This window comes from Haemaphysalis longicornis, unplaced genomic scaffold (genome assembly GCF_048455015.1).
Source record: "Haemaphysalis longicornis isolate Haplotype H1 unplaced genomic scaffold, Haemaphysalis longicornis Haplotype H1 scaffold_6, whole genome shotgun sequence".
NCBI lineage: Eukaryota > Metazoa > Arthropoda > Arachnida > Ixodida > Ixodidae > Haemaphysalis > Haemaphysalis longicornis.
The window spans coordinates 111,294,591-111,312,827 of record NW_027526407.1 but is presented as its reverse complement, the minus strand read 5'-3'; positions in this window follow the sequence as shown (position 1 = coordinate 111,312,827).

Genomic DNA, 18,237 nt, shown 5'->3' with positions numbered 1-18,237 from the left:
GTGGTAAGAGATGAGATGTAAAAACATGACATGAGTGAGAAACTCAAAAACGCGCTTGATGTAAAACATGGGCTCGCCTCCTAAAAAGTATGACGGGTGTTGTGGAATGTGTCTTGTTTATAGTTGTGGGAAGTGTTTGCGCCATTTTATGTCAAGTTCCTTGCATTGAATGAGTATGTGGATTACGGATAGGCCCTCTCCACATCCGCTGCACATGGGTCTTCGTGATACAGTGAGCAGGTGGGAGAAGCATGTGGCCTATCCGTAACCTTTCTAAGGTCACTTCGATGTGTCTGTTGTGTGAATCAGTTGTGTATCGTTCCAAGTGTGGCTTTATTGCATGTCTACATGTAGTTTGTTGTCTGTCTGTTCACTCCAGTGTGTTTGCCATGTTTTACGCAAGTGTTGTCTAATGTGTGGCTCGAGGTCTGTATTGAGTACCGTTGTTATGTCTACAGTGTTCCTGAGTGCAGCAGCAGCGGCCCTCTTGTCTGCCAACTCGTTGCCACGAATCCCAGCATGGCCTCGAACCCAGCAGATGGTCACATTCAGACTTGAGGCATACGCGGACATAAAAGATTTAAAAACGAGATTGACGACGTATTTTTCGCAAGACCTTTGGGATGATATTTTACGCTAAGTGAATCTTTGAAAATGCTGGACTTAGTGATATGATGCCACATGCTTGCGCTATAAAAATGCTGCAATTTACATTCACGGTTTTGCAAGTATTCAAGTCGGGTCCGTGTTCAGCACAACACGCCGCAGTGGACGTTTTCGACGCATAGCTAAAAATTGTGCCATCCCATATTACTCTGGGAGATACATGAAATGCTGCGAAATGACAGTCGTGGGTACCGTGTTTTTCCTAAATTGGGTAAAGACAAATCACATAATACAGGGTGAAGAAGCCATGGGGCTGCAGAATCAATGACAGATGTTTTGAAAGTGTCTAAAAGCGAGACAGAAAATTCAGAAAACTTCCTCCCTCACCCTGAGTGAGGAAGGCACAGAAATGGATGGGCGACTTAAAAAGAGTTAAGATGTAGGTGTATCGTTCATTAAAGATTTACTGGATGGCGAGACATTGATGATACTTTAAAAGCATATAGTAAATCGACATACTTGCACTGGCACGCCAAGCCCCATTTGTTACAGTTGACGAACAGACTTTCCACAGGGCTAGTGCGGCAAGCACCAGACGCAAGCCGAAGCACCAAGTGCTGCACTATGTCGAAGATATTTAAAGCTGTTTCCCTTCCTAACCATATACAACCCCCCATAGTTCAGGCGCGAGCTTAGCAGCCTGGTAAACACCTGCAGCAGGCGTTGTCGGCACCATACCAGTGAAGCGACAGGTCTTTAAGAATATTTGTTGTTTTAAGACATTTTCCTTTTAATTGTTTCATATGCGGGATAAAGGAAAGTTTTTAATTAAGAACTATACCTAAGAACTTGCGTTCTTTGTTGACCGGAATCGAGACACCATTCCGTTTGATGTCTGGATCTGGCCTGATCCCACGTCTTTTTGGAGAACACAACTCGAGTGTTCCTAACTGGGTTCAACTTAAAACCGTTTTTATCAGCCCAGCCAGCTAGTTTGTTTACACCAAGCTGGACGTGGCGTTCACAAACTAACACATACACGATATAAAAGATATTTGCACAACATCTACATACATTGAACAAGAAATGGTTTATGGCAACGCCTTTCGGATTGAGTTCATCTTGACTATAAAGAACGTGCAGCTCAAAACGCAGCCATGGGGCACGCCATTTTCCTGCACAAAAAACATTTGAAAGAGCAGTACCAACTCCTATGTGAATGGTTCGTTCCACCATGTATCTAGAAAGAGTGTTAAACATGTTGCCAGACGCCCCAATTACCTCTGGTCGCTGAGAATGCCGTAACGCCAAGTGGTGTTGTAGGCTTTTTTCTAGGTCAAAAAACATCGTAGCACAAAGCTGTTTGTCGACAAAGGCATCCTCGATATACCACTCAAGGGCGATGAGTTAGTCGTTCTGGGGTCGCCCCACCCTGAAGCCTGTCTGGCAGATTTCGAGACGACCATGTACTGAGTCTCCTGTTGATCATCTTCTCGAGGCGCTTGCACAGGCAGCTTGTGAGGGCTATAGGTCGATAGCTGGCGGAGAGGAAGGGTCCTTCCCCTCCGGCAGGAAAGCCGCGACAATGGCCTTCCTCCAAAAGCTTGAAATGCGCCCCGAAAGCCATATTTTATTGTGCATGTGTACGAGTGTTTCAAGAGTATCTGCGTGTAGGTGTTGTATCATGGTGTACGTAATCTTATCTGTGCGTTGAGCTGAAGGTTTACATTTCCTCAGGCCAGCCCTCAACTCATTGAATGTAAATTCAAAATTGTAACCCCATGTTCCCTTTGCATTGTCACGTAGGGGCTTTCTATTGCCACCAGCCCTAAAACAGCCCCCAGCGTGCATGTATATCTGGAAAATGCTCCTATACCAACTGTGAATCGCATAAAAATACTCGGCTTAATCATCCAATCCAATCGCCAAAACACATCGGTCCTACACACGCTTTCCTCACACGTAACCCAAATCATAGGCCTCCTGAGGCGCGTAACTGCTAGGGGCCACGGCCCGACGGAGAAGGACCACTGCCGATTTATCCAGGCATTTCTACTGAGCCGCATTACCTACTCCCTCCAATATCTGTCCCTTTCTACCACGGAAGTCACCAAAGTAGACGGACTCATCCGCAAGGCCTACATGGCTGCTCTCGGCTTGCCTCCTCACACATCCACTGCCAAACTATGGGCCACCGGCACCTACAACTCCCTGGACGGATTAACTGAAGCGCACCGTACGGGCCAGATATATCGCCTGGCTGAACACACGCCTGGCCAAATCTTACTTAAGGAGGCACAAATACATACTTAACTTACATCAACCCCCACAGCTCGCATTCCACCCGATTATAGAGATAACATAACAATCCGGCCACTCCCCCGTAATATGAACCCAACTCATCATACTGCCCGACGAGCTGCTCGAGCGCGTGCCCTCGTTTCCACTCCTCCCCCCCCCCCCTCGCCAAACACCTTCTACGTAGATGCTGCAGCACACAGGCACAAGCCGGCCTTCACTGTGGCTGTTGTCTCCTCGCCGACTACTACTCCTCTCAGGTCTCGCACTATTCAAACTACAACCCCACATGTTGCGGAAGAGGTGGCCATAGCCCTGGCTCTCGCACACCAGCCTCCCCCTGATCTAATATTATCTGGTTCAAAAAAGGCCATCAAACATTTTGCGAACGGCAGTATCTCCACACTAGCCTGCAAACTTTTGCTTCAAAATTCAGCCCCCCAGCATCCTACGGAGATCCTCTGGTTGCCGGCACACACGGGACTAGACGGCGCGGAGTGGGCTCATAAGGCGACACGAGCACTCGTCACCCGTGCGCCTGACGAGACCACTTCCCGTCAAGGAGTTTACTCCGCCAGGCACTCCCTCCCCACCACTTACAGGGAGGTTACTGATTACTACCGCCTCTCCCGCAACACGCTGCCCCCGGTTCACGCATCCCTAACCCCCTCGGAGGAACGGCTGTGGCGCCTCCTCCAAACGGAATCGCTCCCCAACCGAGCCCTCCTTCATTACATTTACCCATCTGCCTACCCCTCTCTGCTCTGCCCGCATTGTGGCGCTAAATCCACAGTGCAACACCACATGTGGGCCTGCCCCTCTGACCCCCACCCCACTATAACTTCCCCTGACCACTGGACGGAGGCCCTGGGCCGCTCGGACGAAGACTCCCAGCGCCCACTGGTCACCCGAGCACAAGCCGTGGTGGCGGCTTCTTAGGCCAGTGGTGTCAATAAAAGTTTCTCTCTCTCTCTCTCTCTCTCTCTCTCTCTCTCTCTCTCTCTCTCTCTCTCTCTCTCTCTCTCTCTCTCTCTCTCTCTCTCTCTCGCTCGCTCGCGCGCAAATCAGACTCCACTCCGCTCTTCGGCGAGCTGCGTTGGCGTACTTCCCCAGAGGGAAAGAGGCGAACCTCTTTCGCGCCTCTAGGAAGGTGATGTGATCGGTGACCTTGATGTTAATGATCTTTTTATCGAGTTCAATTTTTTTCACACGTGCGGGAGCATGCGCGTATGGTCCCCGGCCGTTCACACAAAGGTGTCAGGTGGACCATTGTCCGTGGGGTGGACTTGTGCCGCACATTTTGCACAGGTTGTTTTGCCGCGGCAGGAGTTTGTACCATGCACGAACCACTGGCACTTGAAGCAGTGAGGGGGGGGGGGGGTAAGTATGTATGAACGAATGGAATATCAGATAAAGCTTGCCCTTATACAAAGTGATCAAAATTAAGTGCAAGGGTTTTTTAAATTAGGCGCTTGGCTTTACGTGAAGACCGCCTCTACAGTGAGATTATGCTCCCCGGGGGACACAGAATTAGGTGGTAAATATTGATGCCAGTGGCTTAATTAACTAAATGTGAATGGTTAACTTTTTAGTGGCAGCACTAAGCAGGAATGTGTGTATTTAAAAGTTAGACGCAATCGTGTTTCTACTCGATTTAATTTTTCTAGAATTATTCTAGTGCATTCGTACTCCTAGATATCGAACTGTGAAGTATAGTTGCCGTTCGCGTGATTACGCATGCTAGACAGTGACGACCGGGGCAAAGCTCCTCCCTTTTGTTCTGTGTTTCGATAGCGGTTCCGATTATTGTAGATTACGATAACACCAGCCAAGACTGAACGGGTGCCAGTTATCACTTTTGCCTATGGCTCCACCCCGTTGTCAGACTAAACACCGTACACCACTGGCACATCACAACAGGGGAGCTTTACGCAGGTCTTGACTGTCTAGCATGCGTAATCATTAAATTGCATGTGTAATCATGCGTAATCAAATTAAATGATTATAGCATGCGTAATCAAATTAAATTTCGCAGTTCGATAAGTCGGAGTACGAATGCCCTAGAAGAATTATGCCAAATGAAACTGCACAGAAACAAGATTGCGTCTAACTCGTCAGTACAAATATGCCTGCTCACTGAGAAGCTAAAAAGTTAAATATTTCATTTTAGTTAATTTAGCCACCGACATCAATAATTACCACCTCATTGTGTACACCCCTTGGCGCACAACCTCACTATAGAGGTGGTCTTCAGGTGCATATAAGCGCCTAATTTTAAAAAAATCTGTCGCCTTAACATTGATCCCCCTGTATATTGTGGAAATGCCGAGAGATCAAAGGTCAGGATTTCTTTGGGGTCTCTGCGGATGAATATGCATCTCACGGCCGTGATTCCCTGATCCTTCAAACCCTCAAGGAGATCGCACCCGTTTCGTTCAGCAAACGTGGCTCAGGGATTACACCCTGCGAGCTGTTGAGCCTCCGGTGGAGTGTGACCCGGATGTCCAGATCGACCATTCGAGTTTGAGCTAGAAGCTTTGTCACCTGCTACTTTTCGTTTACCTCGACGAGGACTTCACCAGTCCTTTGTTTTTTTAGCCTTATACGATGTTCCTATTGTAGCTTCAAGATATTTTGCGATCAAGTAGACTGACAGCCATGCAAGTGGGTGGGCTGGACTGAGGGATTCCATGACAAGAAATCGAGACTAATTATCCAGTTCAGGAAGGCTTCAGATTTGCAAAGGAAGAAAAGGTACCTCGGTGCGGCCCCTTTTAAGGGACCGATCACGTGTTGGAAGGGGGTTTGAGAGTACCATACGCTATAGAATAGAGGAGGGAAGGGTGGTACTTCTGCAGCCTTACCCTGGTGGCTGAAGAGGTCCCGTAGCTTCCTGCCTGGTAAACAAACAGGGATTCCATCGGCCGGAGCTTGACCGAGGCTCTGACCACCACTTTTTGTGGTTTCTTACCCTCCACCTATAAACACATCGTCATAGTAGGTTACAACTTATGTTTGGGGCTCGGGGTCCGTGGTGTCGCCAACACCGACACCAAGATGTCTCAAGGTGCCCCGTGCGGGGTTGTGTGCTTCATGGAGACAGCTTCATTGTTTTCGGTGATAATATTTTAGTCACTCGTGCAGGTCATGGATGAGCAAACATAATTTCTCGGGTGAAAGCCCGATAGAAGCACTTTTGCAGTGAAATTGTTTATGGGTATAGTAACGTGGCTTTTGTCTTTCTTGGGCTACTTCAAGAAGTAAATTTTTGTTTTTGCGTACGTCTGCCTGTCCCTGGATTCAGCTCCTTGGCTAAACCACAAACGTATTACAAACCGAGAAGTTTAAACAGGTTAAATTTTCTCAAACAACTATATCTGGCCCAACAATTCATACTTGTTAATATTATTGAGGAAAAAGAAAACATTAAGCAATTGGGGGTAGTACATAACCTGTAACTGCCGTGATCTTTCGTTTTAAAATATATGTGTCTTCGGTGTTGGCGATAGAGATTGAAAAATACATATTGATAATAATGTTTTGACACCAAAATACAAAAGGGCTCGGGCCCGTGCGCAGCCCTCGTGGAGATGTTCCAAGTCCAACAGATAACAAAAGGTTCCAATAGGTGGCACGAATAGTAAAACGCGGGAAAATTGAATTGACCTCAGCAAACCTCAGGTGTGTTTTTGTGGGAGTAGCTAACCGGTAGGTGAAGAGAATGAGAGGTGGGCGAGAAAGAGAAGAGAGGCCCTTATGTGTCCGGGGTGCCCGAGGACTATCGTCTTTCGACGACATTTGCTGCGAAATGAGAAGGTACGCCACCACTTTTTTTGTGTCCGTAAACAAAATTTCCCGAGGCCGCACGTGCCTTGGAAGAGAGAGACACCACATAGTGCGAGACGTTCATGTGTGTGCGCTTTTTCGTCTTTGAAGTGCAGGAAGTTCCACGGGGCGAGGTGTTGGTGGGTGTGCGTTTGTTTGCGTGCTTGCTTTTATTTGCCTTTGCGCTACTTTTAACTCAGCAAGCTGTCTTTCTGCATTGTTAATTTCAGTCGTATTTATTCGGTGTAATAAGGAGGCAGCGTTTATTTGAACCCCCGGGCTTCGCCGACGCCAAAAAGTTTCCAGTACGCGGGACCTATAGACTATCTGTATAAGGGTGCCGTGACCCAATTCTCCACTGTGGATAGATATGTCTATCTACCTGTATTGAATCTACCGAAATTGAATGACGTCGACGAATGGCAAGTCGGAGCAGGGCTTCCATGAAGAGTCAGTGGCTTTTTTCAGAAACTTGGATCACCTCAGCTTCGCTGGTATTCACCTTTGCGTAGTGAAATGGCTCACGATTTCTGGGAGCAGTTTTTTGGGTGTATATTTATTCATTTCAATATGCAGTTTAAAAATCTGGGCCCAAAGAAAGCACAGTGTAGAAACAGCTGGTAACTCACCCAAATAAATAAAAAAAGCAAAAGGAAAACTCCCAAGGCCAAAATAGAGACACCCAAGACAATAAACATGTAGGTTATAAATGTGGGATTATGACACTCAATTTTTCACAACCTTATATACCTTTAAAAGCGTAAATGCCACGTCCCGTGGCAACGACCTCTTAGAGGTACTGAAACAGGAAAATGTGCTTAAGGCAGAGTTTTAGGGTACTGCGCAGACACCGTTCAATATGTATACTGTTACGTCCCAAATCTTTCATAGATCTAGTCATATATTTGATGCACACAACAGCGTCGCAACTTTTCCAAATATCAAGTAAGCAATAAATGACATTGAGGCATAGGTAGAGGGAGCACATGCTTACGCGACTTTGCAAATGTGTTTGCTCTCCTTGCGTTTACAGCCAACACAGGAAATTCCGCACCAAAACGGGTGAGCTTGTCGGAAAAATGAAACCTCTCAGACGTAACTCCGAAAATGTATATAACACCTTCAAGATAGGTAAGCCGGCCCGGAAACTTACCAAACATTGTTATATAATGCGACGCTTCTTCGCTCCTATGGCTTTCACGTTTCTAGGCTACGACCATATTAATGAACAGAAATACATTCTCTTTCGATGCCCTCCAAAAACGGGAGACTGCTCATAGCTTCCCCACCTACGCCTACCCGGAGAAGCTGTAAACGGGTGACTAGAGCCTGAAGATTGAACAGGGCACATTTTTTGGGTAAGGACAAAGCAGTGAGGTACACGACACAAGGGCTTCTGTTGTGTACCTCTCTACCTCATCCTCACCGACAATATTCGGTGTCCTTGCTTTAAGGAAAAAGGATTCCCAGCGAAGCTAGGCGCACTCCCAAGAATGCACGAAACAAAACACGCATGTTTATAATTTGCGATGGAGCACACTTGTCGGTTGTACGTCCGAGGGCGCACTGTCCGAGTGCGGTGAAACGTCATACGCGGGATGCCCCTGAATCGTTTGCTTAGCATTCTGTTCGCATAGCAGTGGCAATACAGCAGCGCGAGCTAGAATCCCTGGGTCGACAGGACTCCTCTGGAACTTGACCCTCGCAACTTTCAACCCACGAACCCTGTCTAGCGGGGAAGCTTGTATGTACTACTAGAGGCGCTCTCGGACATTAGATGGGCTATCATCATCATCATCATCATCACCACCACCACCACCAGGCTATCTACACCCACTGCAGGGCAAAGGCCTCTCCCATTATTCTCCAATTATCCCGGTCCTGTGCAAACTTCTACCAATTTATTCCCGCACACTGCTTCATCTCATCTGCCCATCCAACGTTCTGCCGCCCACTGCTACGCTTGCCTTCTTTAGGGATCCACTCTTGTTACCCTTAATGACCAACCGTTATCTTGGCTTCGCATTACGTGGCCTGCCCACGTCCATTTCTTCTTCCTAATTTCTACTAGTATGTCCTTAAGACGCGTTTGTTCGCTGGCCCACTCCGCTCTCTGCTTGTATTTTAATGTTGCACCTATCATCTTCCGTTCCACTGCTAGCTGAGTCGTCGCTATCATAAGGTTAAACGAAGTTAGAAGTACAGGCGAGGGCTTCATGAAGCTGACTAGCGGGCATATTTCTTGCTACAGAGGAATTCAAGAGAAAAAAGAACACGGGGTGGGAATATTAATCCATGTTGAATTTGCAGGGAATGTGATAGAGATCTTCAGCCTTACCGATTGAACGTAGTCATTGTAAACAAGCTAAACAAGCAACACAGGTTAACGATAGCGCATGCCTATGCGCCAACAATTAGGTATGATTATCACGGCGTAGACATTTTCTACCAGGACGTGAAATCAGCTGTGACGAAGGGAACAACACAGTTCACGATTGTGTTGGGAGACTAACGCAAAAGTTGGTAGAAATCAAATGCGATAAAGGTCAGTGGGAAACTTCGTAATAGACAACCGCAACAGTCGAGGAGATATACTCGTGGGATTTGCGGAGAGAAATAACATGAGGTTGATGAACACATTCATCTACACACGAAAAAATGGGAAATCGACATGACAAAGTCCCGATGGTGCCACTAAAAACGGAATTGACTTTAAGTGGCAACCCGCGTATTGTGCAGGACGTATGTTTGCTAAGTAAGGTTTGGAGCAGCGATCATAGGGTAGTTAGATGCAAGGTAAGTCTGAATCTCAAAAGACGCATAAGGAAACTCGTCAAAACTAAGAAAACCAGCATGGAGTCAGTCAGAGCCATGACAGAGAAGTAGTTTAAAATAACTCTTCAAAAAAAAAAAACAACGTGCGCTTCTAAAGGAGAAGGAGGATACAATAGACAGGCTTAATGACAACGGAGCAACGGCACTCGGAGAATCTGCTGCAGCTGTTGAAGAAGCGTCATGTAGGAAAGAAACTGGAAGCCTAACTAATAAAATGAATCAACTAATTGCGAAATGTGAGAACATGAAAGTGTCTAGTACGATGGATCTAGTTGAGTTAGCAGACCTGTTTAATTTGAATAACAGAGGTAAAACAAACGTTATTCGTGCACATAACATGTCAGTTATCAAGGAAACGCTTTAAATAGAAGGACGCTTGAAAGCAACTAAGAGGGCAATATCAATCGGCAAAACCAGAACATACGCACTCCAAGACGAGCTGGGTAACATTACGCACAACATGGACGAGATAACAAAGGTAGCAGAACGATTCTATACCAGGCTATGCCGACGACGTTGGACCAGGGGAAACTACTGAGAGTACAAGAGCTTACCTTGTGGTGTCCGACTAGTAACTAAAGAGGAAGTAGGAAAAGGCTCTCAAAGGCATGAAAAGAGGAAAAGCTGCAGGTGACGATGACAAAACTGTGGATCTTTTGAAGACGGGAGGAGATATTGTACTGGAAAAGCTTGCTGCACTATTTTCGGAGTGCGTAAGGACACAAAAAGTAGCCATAGCTTGGAAAAACGCCAACATCACTCTGATTTGTTAAAAAGGAAATACCAAAGACATTAAAAATAACAGACCCATCAACCTACTCTCAGTTGTCTACAAGCTGTTTTCCAAAGTTTTGGTTAGTCGCATAGACACAGCCTGGATTTCTATCAACCCAGAGAGCAGGCTGGGTTTAGGAAAGAGTACTAAACCATAGATTACACCCATGTTATCAATCAAGTGATAGAAAAATCCACAGAATACACTAAACCCATTTACATGGCCTGTACAGAATATGAGAAACGGTTTGGCTAAGTACACACTGAGGCGGTGCTAAGAGCATTAAGATACCAGTCAATAGAAGAGACCTACATGAGACTTTTAGACGACATATATAACAAATCTCTTGGCAGGATAACACTTCACAACAAAGAGATAAATCCCCGATCAGAAAGGGAGTAAGACTGGGCGATCTCATCTTGCCGAAACTGTTCACAGGCAGTCTGGAGGGGGCATTCCGAAAGTTTTGCTGGCAAAAGGAGAAACGGTGAATACTTCAATCATTTGACGTTTGCAGCCAACATAGTGTTGCTGAGTGAGACTGCAGAACACCAGCACAAAATGCTTGAGGATCTACAATCAGAAAGCGCGGCCGTGAGGATAAAACAAATATACAGTAAAGCCCGCTTATATCGAACGCGGATATATCGAATTATTGCTTATATCGAACACTTGTATAATTCTGGTAAACATTACATGCATTTAAAACTTTTTACATTGAATGTGATTTTGCTCACAATGGATATATCGAACTCTCCCGCGCGGGGGAATTTTCGCTCTCCTTAGGCATGCGGCAGGCTTTCCCGCAATACATCTGCATGCAGCGGTGGCGCGGGTATCGGTTGCGACTCCCGCGCGAGCTCGGGCGGGTCCAAACTGGCCGTTGCAGAGTGGACCAGCTCCACGCATGCATGCCGTGTGAGCCGAAAGCGCCACATTGGTCACTGCGGGCCGCGGTGTCACCGAACTTCAAGTCCGCGCCACTCGCAGCCCGCAATTGCTCGGTTCACTGGGCTCGCCGTTATTCGCTTGTATCCATGCTTGTCTCCGCTCTGTCCAAGACGCCGAGGGTTCCGTACCGCTTCCGTGCACGAGCGAAGCCGTCGCTGCCGTGGCCCTGCTACGGCGATACTGCACTGCAATTGAGGGCAGCGGTCTTGTGCTTGTCGACTGTTTAGATACCGTGGAGCAAGCAGTCACCAGCAACGCGTTGCGCTCCAAGAAGCAGGCTACACTCACGCAGTTCTTCCGCCCCAATAAATTATTGTTTTCTGTCCGAGAAAGTGTTGTATCAATAGTGAACTGCAGGTTGGTAAGGGCTCAGCGTTAGCTCGTGACTCCGTCGGCAAGATTGCGCTCATATCAGTTTTTTTTGCTTCACTTTCTGTATCGAATTTTTGCTATATCTAACTATTTTGCAATCCCCGCGCAGTTCGATATAAGCGGGATTTATTGTAAATAAATCTAAAGACATGAACTATAAGAATGCTGGAAGCACCCTCTTCAGCTCAGGAAACGAAACGATAAAATAAGTAATGCAATATAACTACATTGGACATATCGTTAGTGCTGACCCCAACAACCAGAGATATAACCCGTCGCGGAATAGGTATGGGATGGGGACCACTGGGCAAGCAAACCCGAATAATGAAAAGCATGCTACCTCTATCACTCGAAAGAAAAATATACACACTACCGGTGATGGCATACGGAGCTGAAACTTGGCGCCTTAATAGACAACTGGAAAACAAGCTTAAATCGGCTCAATGGGCAATTAAACGAATAATAATATCAGTAACACTTAGGGACAGGAAACGAAGTACCTGCATCAGAGAACAAAGTGGAGCAGAAGGTATCATAGGTAAAAAAAATAAATGAACTTGGGCTAGTCACGTAGTGGGGCGAAGCTACAACCAGAGGCAAATTAGGTCTCGAAGAAGGGGAATAACAATAACACGGTAGAGCAATGAAATACGGAAATTCGGTGGCCGACAGTGGACTCGAGCGACGCAGTACCGGAGCGGTTGGACATCAGGGGGAGACGCCTTTGTCCTGCAGTGGACCAGAGTGGGCTGCTGATGATGATCCTTCCAAGGCAATGGGTTGGATGAAACGTGGAAAGAATAGTTTCACTCCACCGAACAAACGTGTAGCTGTCTTTTGCCATCCCGCGTTATAGGCATCTTACTATCTGTGTAACACGCCAACACAAACCGCGCTACCACAGAGGACAGCAGGCAGGTCGTACTAGGGCGTGAGACGTCCACATTTAAATCTCCCACCAGCACAACCGGCGTGTCATCGGTGAGGGCATGGAGCCTAGCTGCGGGTGTAGAACCCTTCTCGTCCCTCCACACCCACCCTGTGCACTCATAAACTTACTACCGGCCATGTGAGCGTGCGTAGACATGAAAGGTGCCGGCGGAAATGTCACTGCAAATGCTAATCAGGCTCAACAAAGAGTATTGGCTCACGTCGGCGTTTTAAGCGGCCACGTTGGTCTTCATCCAGGAGGTATCCGCAGATATTCAACGAGGTGGAACTTAAGGAAGCAACGGCAGCGTCAGCACGTTCTGCGGCCGTGGCTTTCCGTTGTTTTTGTTCACATTTGCTGTTCTCTGCGTGCCGACGCTACTTCAATTCCCCCTCTTGTTCCTCCGAGCGAACGACACTCGTCCGTCCCCTAGGAAGTGAAAAGGTCGATTAATTGCAGGCGCTAGCTCCGTTTTGAGTTGGTGAAAGAGGCATCGGTGGGGGCGAGGAGAAGTGCAGAACCAATGCCGAGTAAATCGAATTCTCCGTCATGGCAAATCATAAACAGCTTCTCTGTAAAAATGTGCGCTGTGTAATGTTTAGGTTCAACTGGCCCAAAATGGTACATTACTGGAAAACCGGTGGCGGAATTACAAGAAATTGTAAATGATCACTTTGCAACATTGCATTGAGTAGAACACGGGCAACCCACGGCGCCTAAGGGGGAGACAGGCAAGAGTTTTCATCGGGATTTTACGGGAGATATCCCAGCGGGAGACAGGTAAAAATTTACGTCTGAAGGGTGCTGGGTGGGTTACATTCGATGTAGCCAAGTTCGCTGAGGAGTTTTCTCTGAAGACTCCGTAGCATGACTGCTTTTGTAGCGAGAGTGGCAATAGCCGTATTCTCGCTGTTTTGCTGTGGCCAGTGGCCGCACTGCGAGCTGAGCGGTTGCCTAGCAACCACTGCAGCTGGCAGCGACGCTCGCCGCGCCATATGGCATGACGTCAGAGGAGGAGCCAGTGAAACTGCGTTGCGACAACAGAGGAGGATCCGGCGTTGCATCCTATATATAAAGATGGTCTCTGTAGGATTCCTCGTCAGATATGGAAAGTAAGTCGGAGAGACTGAAAGCAGCCAGGCCTCGTCGTCGGAACGAAACCAAGAGGAGGCAGCGAGCCGAGGATACGGAAGAAAAACGAGCCTTATCACTGAACAATACAGCGCGATTTCGACAACGACAGTAAAGGACGACGGGACGAGCGCTCCCTGTCAAGCGCTTGTCCCGTCGTCCTTCTTTACCGTCGTTGTCCAAGTCGCGCCCTATTTTTCAATGATAATGCACCAACTTCCCCAACAGCTCTGTTGGTTGAAGAACGAGCCGCACGCCTCGAGAAGTGTCGTAATCGTGCAGAGAATCAGGCTAAACAATAACATCATCCGTACCTCTCGCTGCGCACACCCCGGCATAACTGACAGCAAATTTTTTTTAGTAAGCTGTGGGTGATGGGGTGGGAAATGGTGTCTTGAGGAGCGGTAATAATGCGTAACATCATGGAATGGGATCAGGGGAACAAGACTGCGCTTTCTTCAAAGGCTTCGAAGGAAAGTTAGCAGGTTTGTCTATGGGCTAAGTTATTGTACGTTAGTCAGGAGTTTAGCGGTGTTCACACAATATAGATGTTCCTGTAGCGGACGTGTTAAGTGAGGAGCTCCAACGTATTTAGGGTCCCCCTTACCCGCCAGAAAGCTACCGCAGACACCTCGGAAGTCAGTAATTATTGTCGTTGCGAAGGCTTACTGGGGTTGGTGGCACTGCTGCAGTCGGGCGTGCGGCGTTGAGTCAGGTGTCCTCCTGGGCCCTTCATCATGGTTGCAATGGCAGCCAAAGTTGCATCGAGGTTGGGCAGGAAAAGAGGGTTCCCTTGTTGCTGTTTCCTAGGCAGTCCTCAAATAGAGTTCTTGAGGGCGAGGAATTGTCCTGACGGTTTTCATTACGGCTTGAAATGACATTATGTGGCTCTCCCCGCGACGCCATTGGACGCTTCGATCGCCGTGTGGTCCTTGACGAGGAGAAGAGGAACATGAATATCACGCAGGCTGAAGAAAGCGAACGCTTGGTCGTCGTGGCACGCGCCAGAATGACGACTAATTTCCCTGCGCGTGCTCCGACGACTAGGCGAATTGTATGCTGCTTTTGCCCGACACTCCGTGGAACAAGTGCTTCGTCGAGTCGCATTTCGGAGTCATAAGTTCTCCCCGCTGAGCGGCACAGCATGATGACAATATGCAAGTATCTATCTATCGTGTCCGGGTTTAACAAATTTGACCGGTATCTAGAGGGTGTTTTTTTTAATATCTCAACAGAGCACACGACATTAACGTAGCTGCAAGCGTTTCCAGATTCCTATCGGTAGCGGTGCACGCTGAGTATTTGATATACTGCACTATGATTTTGCTGTCTAACGCAAGGAAGCCTCGCTGAACCAAGTATTCAAATGGCTCTAACGCGGGCATTTGCCAGCATCTTAATGACGCGGAGGTGCTGGTACTGGTGGCGGTAGTTGGCGCTGACACCTGGTGGAGCATGCTGGTCAAAAGGAAGGACGTTTTCTCAACGCAATACGCCAACAACAGACTTTGCCTTCAGGGGAATTGGCTTCTCCGAGTTCAAGGCGTCGCACAAGTTGGATAGAGCTGCGATTTTCCCTCATACGGGATCGCAGAAGATGGCCACACAATGCATTTTATCCTAATGATGACGAAGTTCACTTACCATTCCCTGCTGTCACCCAGCGACAGCTTAGGAGCTAGCTTCCTTCTGTTGCTTCCATGGCGGCGCGGACGTGGAAGCAGCTCTGGCAGTAATAATTATGATACATTATGTCGCACGGCTCATATATTATGGGCAGGATCTACCCAGCTGCACTAGGAGCTTTTACGTGTATGCGTAAGTCAAATCTCGCGTTGCTAGGCAGCCTGAATTGATGAATACTATCGGGTGCAGAATTCCCTGGAAAATTGCTGGTTGCCGCGTCATTGTTCCTTACCCCCGGAGCCCGCATGGCCAATGTTATTTATTTCTTTCCACCGACCACTATATGAAATGGGTTATATGCAAAACGCGCAGTCCATACGCTGGACATACTATGCAAATGTTTACAGTTTTCCCTCGTGTTCATGCCTGATACCTCCACTAATTTCACAAGCAAGTTGTTTGAGCACAAACTTATGAGTGAAATGTAAGTCCACGACCACCTATCACTTTCAAACACACATAACTGAGCCCGTGAAACGCAACGTACAAGGAACGCTCATCGCTCACACAGAACAACGCAAAATTGTGCCATCGGTGAGCGTGAGATTGGGTTGGCTCTTCGAACCGCGGTGAATCGTACGGCCAGGCTCGTGCTGCCTGATTTAAATGACGATCGCGAGATGGCGTATCTTCTTCACAGGACACTCCTTTCAGAATCGGACGCGAATTCCGATGTGTCGCGTCATGATGCAGGCCTAACAGACCACGTATGCTGCCCTCAGGAACAGCTGGGCATTTGCCCGTATCTATCAGGGGGATCAGTACAATCACAGCCGTGAAAGGATTGAGTTCGCTCTCGGTGACATGTTCTTTTGTCGCACCCGCCCGATGAACCATACTTCGACGATTGTTGTCACGTCGCAAACTGTCAAATGGAAAAGTCAGTGCTTGATTAGCACGCATCTCCCTTCTCTGACATCTTTTACCGGACGGCAGTGCCGGTGAAACCGCTGGCCCAGTGAACATCTCAGACTAAATACCCTGGGGCACAGACTGATCTTGTTTCCTCTTTTCAGGGGCGCAGGTCTTTCCAAGCAGGCGAGTCTTGTTCGTGCGACACTCTTTAACATTGCAGGGCATACGCCTTGTTTCCTGATCCTTTCCCTATGCCCAGGCTTTGCGCCCACTGAATTTTGAACCCTACTGTGCCGATGCTTGCCACCCTATTTTTAAAATTTTTCTGCGTCCCCTTTGGTGGCCTGTTTGATCATGGCTGCGTAGAGTTATTGCGTACCAGGGTCATGTGCTGCAATTTCGTTACACCCAAAAAAATTTCTTGTCAGAAACTCACATTGTGTACGTCGTGACAAAGCGAGCCGATAATTCTAGCCGAACAAATGCGGTTTGCGTACGATCGAGAAGAAAGTTTCAGTCCTTGATTATTGCTAATGAAATCACCGCTCACGAGAATGTGCAAGCAATGCGAAAATAAAACTTTCAACCAAACTAGTGCTTGACTTATTTTTTTGTTCAGAAGTTCCACCTCCATAATGCTCTTCAAGAGTCACCATCTGCAACTTTGCGGGTACTGGTGAGAACGTATACGGGCACACCTGGGTTTTCATCCGGAAAACCACGCAAAAAGGTCCTGCCAACACCATATAGACCTTCATATCTATTTCCTCAGCTGCCGTGTTACAGCATTAGAACTTCGCAGTTGCAAGATTGCGATCAGAAACACGAGAGGCAATCCTGTATGATGCGCTGCTGAGACAGTGCATCATACAGGAAAAACAACCGGACGTCATAACTCATTTTCTCACGCTACGCTCCATAAAGCATGCGAAAGCATAAAATTGCGAATTGGATGAAGCAACAAAGGCTCTGTTTTAATACTTTCTCGTGGTGACTGATGATGATGATGGTTGGATGTTTATGGCGCAAGTCCAACTGGGGCAAAGAGCTCCAAAACAATAGTCATATACGAGGGGTGAAACCTTAAACACTAAGTAAAGTCAGCAAAAACAAAAGTAAAATCACAAAACGAGAATGAGCATGGCTGGTGCATAGGGCCAGTTTTGATTATGCGTGATAAGATATGAGGTTTAAAAACTTAATGTCTGACAAATACTCAAAGACACGTTTCACAGAAACCATGGCATCGTCACCAAGAAACTGCGATGGATGTAGGGGGATATGTTGTCTGTAGAGTTCTCTGAAGTGTTTGTGTGGTGTTGTGTGAAGTGCCTTGCATGTTATTAGTATGTGCACTACGGATAGGGCCTATCCGCACCTGCTGCACTGGGGTCTAGGAGATCCCGTCAGCAGATACGAGTGAGTTGCATGCGTGTGCCCTATCCGTAGCCTACCCAAAGCGACTTCCGTGTGTCTGTTGTGTGAGTCAGATGTGTACCGTCCTCAGTGTGGCTTTATTACATGTAGTTTGTTGTCTGTCTGTTCGTCCCAGTGTGTTTGCCATGTTCTGCGCAAGTGTTGTCTTATGTGTGGCTTGAGGTCTGTGTAGGGTATCGTTGTAATGTCTACAGTGTTCCTGAGTAAAGCAGCAGCGGCCCTCTCGTCTGCCAACTCGTTCCCAGCGATCCCAGCGTGTCCTGGGACCCAGCAGAGGACCAGCTCATGCTTTTGTGCATACACGGACATGATAGTGTTGAATACAAGATTAACTATGTGGTTTTGGGGGGGGGGGGGGGGGGGCTTGCGCGATGACAGTGCGCGAACAACACTCAAAGAATCTGTATAGATGATGGAACTGGGAATTCGATTTTCAAGAATGTGTCGTACAATCAGTAAAATTCCATACGCTTCTGCTGAAAACATTGTTGCGTGGACGCTCATGGTTCTGGCTGCATTGAAATTTGGACCATGA